The following is a 4,546-nucleotide window of genomic DNA, read 5'->3' as shown; positions in this document are numbered from 1 at the left end:
AGGAAGGAAGGAAGGAAGGAAGGAAGGAAAAGGGAAGGAAGAAGGAAAGAAGGGAAAGGGAAGGAAGAAGGAGGAAGGAAGGAAGGAAGGAGCAGAAGGAGCGGAAGGAAGGAGTGGAAGAAAAAAAGAGAGCAGAAGGAAGGGAGGAAGGAGGAAGGAAGGAAGGAAGGAAAGAAGGAAGGAAGGAAGGAAGAAAAGAAAAGAGCCAGGCTCATACCTGCAATCTTAGCTACTCAGAAAGCTGAGATCAGCGGACTGAAATTTAAAGCCAGCCCTGGCAACAAAGGCCCTGAGACTCTTATCTCCAGAAAACTGGAAGTGGAGCTGTGGCTCAAAGTGATAGAGCTTTAGTCTTGATCTTAAAAGCTCAGGGACAATACCTAGGCCCAAACTGACCAAAAATGAATAAATTTTGAAAAAGCATATAATCTCCTGGAGGAGGGGAAGTGAAGGATAAGAAGGTTCCCTCAGCTTCCCATTTTCTACAGAAAACACAGGAACTTAAGATCAGCAATGAAAAGCATTTAAAAGGGGCTCACAAAAGGAGAATCTTACAAAATAGAAGCTTAGCAACAATGTGTTTAAATAAAGTAGAAAGGGAAACAAAAAAAGAGAGAAAATCACCTTCTGCTTCAAATGTAGGGGTGGGACCACACCCAAACAAATGAACTTTCTGAGTGTTAGAGCTGGAGCAATACCTGTGGTTATGTTGTGTAGCAACTCCTAACCTTAGAGACAGTGGGTCATCTATTACCCAAAACATGGTACAAGAAGGGAGATATGGTCTGGGTCTACCCAAAACACAGGGCAGCAGGTGAACTTTCAGGACTTCCATTTTCCAGACATGGTTTTAGTTTTCAGATGTCTCTGTGACCAGAGTTTACAACTTCTGAACACCTCCAAGGACAAGGCTGCTGCAGACAGCCCCTGTCTTGTAACTTAGTATCTAAAAGGAAAAGTGTGAGGAAGGTGCAGAGCTGTCTGCTCCAATACTTTTTTAACTTCCTGGTTCTGTTCGGGTTTTGAGATTGGCCCCTTTGATATTTATTGCTTTTAATTCCCTGTCACCTCTTCTATTCAGTCTTCCTCATATGTATTAGAAAAGCCTACATGATCTGCACACCAGTGGCTCATGCCTGTAATCCTAGCAACACAGGAGGCTGAGATCTGAGGATCGAGATTCAAAGCCAGCTGGGGCAGGAAAGTCTGTGAGACTCTTATCTCCAATTAACCACCAGGAAACTGGAAGCAGTGCTGTTGCTCAAGTGATAGAGGACTAACCTTGAGCTGAAGAGCTCAGGGACAGTACCCAAGCCCAGAGTTCAAGTCCCACAACCGACAAGAAGGAAAGAGAGAGAGAAAGAAAGAAAAAAGAGAGAGAAAGAGAAAGAGAGAGAGGAAGGAAGGAAGGACACAACCGACAAGAAAGAAAGAAACAAACAAAGAAAGAAAAAAGAGAGAGAGAGAGAAAGAACACAACCAACAAGAAAGAAAGAGAGAGAGGAAGGAAGGAAGGCAGGCAGGCAGGCAGGCAGGCAGGCAGGCAGGTAGGCAGGTAGGCAGGTAGGCAGGCAGGCAGGCAAGCCTACATGTATAAACATATAAGGAGGTAAAATAATGGTGCAACCTCAGGCATTTAAACTTTTTGGCTTTTGTGGGGAAAGTGGGGAGACTAGAGTTAAAATACCTACAACTGAGCGGTCCAGAGTGTGTCTTTTCTACTCCCTGTACCCCTTCACGGGTTAAGCTGGCTCAACTGTGATGGACTTGTTTTCTTTTTCTTTTTAATTCCTTCAGAGGTTCACATTTCTGATTTCTTTTCATGTTTCAAACTGCACCCAGATTTTTCTTTTCTTTTCTGAAGGTTGTTCTTCCTGACCAGCTAGAAAAGCTTCCATAGCTCATTACCATAGCAATAGGAGCACACTGCTGAAATAATCAACATCCTCAAAGAGTGGGGCGGAGAGGCTCTGTTCCCACACAAACAAATCTCAGATACTGCAGCTTCTGGTGGCTAAGGAACAAGTCTGGATTTCCTGGGCCCACAAGCATCAAAAATAAGGAATGCCATTCCTGGAGTCCCTACTATACATCTCGACTGCTTTTTTTTTTTTTTTACTTCTTTTTTTCACTACTTGATAGTAGTGAATTTTTAGGACAGAGAAAAATCTCAAGCTACCAGTTGTGCTCAGTACAGTAGTGAATACTATAGGTCCTAGGCCTTTCTTTTCTGTAATGTAGCAGCAGGTTTAGGCACATCCCACCTCTCAGAAGACTTTCATCATGGGCTATGGAAAGGGGAGGAAAGAGTGTTCTGGGACTGAACAGGGTTGAGTGTGTAACATAGACACAGTCCTCCTGGACAGTGTGCAGAGGCTTTTGGCTGTGGAGGAAGGACAAGGAAGGTGGGGCAGCTCTGTGATTTGGAGGAGTATAACATCACTCGGATGGGGACCAGCTAGGTGGTTAGTGTTAGGTTTTTAAAAAGAGGTAGCCGAGTAAGAACAGCACCACCCACGTGGTATTCAGGTAAGGGGTTTATTCAGTAGACCTGCTGGGACCAGGCAAGGTTGGCACTCCACGTGGCTGGGAAAGAGAGAGAGCAAGAAAAGAACAGAGAGAGAGCTAGAATAGAACAGAGAGAGCAAGAAAAGAGCAGCAAGAGCAAGAGAGCGTCTGGGCCTGGGCTAGGCCTTATGTAGGGTATGGGCGGGGAAAGGTGTGGCCACATCAAATTCAGATGTGACCTCAGCGGATGCAGATGTGACCTCTTCCAGGTGTCCCAGTTGCCTAGGTAACGCAGGTACTGGGTGGAGACTTTGCTGCGAGGAGGGTGGAGTCTGCTAGCCATCCAGGAGCGCACCTTACAGTTAGCAGGCCCTGAGAGACCTCCACAAGGCCCCTTGAGGATCAAGGGAAGGCTGAGGGCCTCTAGAGGTGAATCCTTGGTGCCTCTTCTATCCCTCCACTCATGCGTCACTGGGAATACCCATGTTCTGCCCACCCAACCTAGGGAAGCCTCTCAGCACACATGGTTCTGACACTTCCAACACTCAGCTTCTAAATCTCTGACTGCATGCATCCTTTCTTTTTTTCTTTCTGTAGCTAGGGTTTTTGAAACTCAAAAAAAAAAATTTTTTTTTTCTGTTTTCTCCTGTGCTATTCTATACTTTTATACAACTATCAGGGACTTTTTGTTCATTAATGTAGTTATTTAATTTTGCACTACATGGCAGGCAAGTACTCTACCCAAGTTTTCAGCTATGATCAACAGCAAATTGAAAATATTAAATGGAAAAATCCATAACTAAACAGTAAGTTTTAAACTGCATACCATTCAGACTAGCATCATGAAATGTCAAGACACTCCCTTTCTTCATGGACTTGAGGTATCCATGCATTACATTATACCCCACCCACCATCACTGAGTGCCATCTTGGTTATCAGAGCACTAAATGATATCGCAGAGTTTATATTCAAGTAACACTTGAGCTAGTTGTGTGTGTGCAGGCGTTGGAACTCAGAGCCTAGCACTGTCCCTGAACTTATTCTGCCAAAGGCTAGTGCTCTACTATTTGAACAACAGCTCCACTTTGGTGGTTAATTGGGGATACAAGTCTCATGGACTTTCCTGCCTGCGCTGGATTTGAACCACGATCTTCAGATCTCAGCCTCCTGAGTAGTTAAGATTACTGGTGTGAGCCAGTGGTGCCTGGAAAGCCATTTTAATAATGGCTCCAGAGAGCTGAGGCTCAAGCTCGCTGCTAGGGTCGGAGGTCTCAGCAATCTGCTCACAGGCCGAGGAAAGATGATGGCGGTGGAAGGTATGTTACCCAGGAAGAAATCAAGAAGGAGCCTGAGAATCCAACAGATCATGAGAAGACATGCCTGCTGCTGCTGCTGGTCTTCACCACCACCACCGGTCGCCACCACCGCATGGACGAGTTCTGCGGAAACGTGTTGTCCAGGGAGCTGCATACTTACGCCTGGATGGATGTGACCTTGAAAGAACTGACCAGAAGCTAGAAAGAAGACCTGGCTACTAGTGAAGGAGATCGGCAGCACCATGTTTGGCAGAAAGGGGACAGACGACTCCATGAACTTCAGTCGCAGAAGTTCCAGACTGGCGATTATTTAGACATAGCCATTACCCCTCCCTACCGACCACCGCCTCCTTCAGGGCGAATGAGAGCTTCCTTACTGAATCCTATTTACCTTCTTGAATTTATTTTTCAGCCACTTCTGTAAAATATGATACTTAGATACTTCTTCTTCCACTGATTTTTGCCATTAAGCCTTTAAATTCTGAAAAAAATGTGACACATTTATTTAGGAGTTAGATTTGGATGTACTATGGTATGAATATTATTTGAAAGACCACTGTAAAGTATATTAAATCGGTAGGTTTCATTAGGTAGCCGATGAGGAGAACACCAGGCGCTATTCAGACAGGAAAAGAAGTTTATATACCGAACTGCTGCCCAGGCCATGCATGGTGGAGAAGCATGGCTGAAAAGGAAAGGGGGCGGGGAAAGGGAGCAACCT

The 4,546-nt window shown here is 45.1% G+C and overlaps 1 pseudogene; it reads left to right on the top strand.

Moving 5' to 3' along the window:
• Window positions 1-4,027, top strand: part of LOC105996832 — a 14,804-nt pseudogene extending 10,777 nt beyond the window's left edge.
• The last annotated feature ends 519 nt before the right edge of the window (window positions 4,028-4,546 follow it).

Source organism: Dipodomys ordii, unplaced genomic scaffold (genome assembly GCF_000151885.1).
Source record: "Dipodomys ordii isolate 6190 unplaced genomic scaffold, Dord_2.0 Scaffold137, whole genome shotgun sequence".
In the NCBI taxonomy this organism is placed as follows: domain Eukaryota; kingdom Metazoa; phylum Chordata; class Mammalia; order Rodentia; family Heteromyidae; genus Dipodomys; species Dipodomys ordii.
This window is presented reverse-complemented; position numbering and strand designations above follow the sequence as displayed.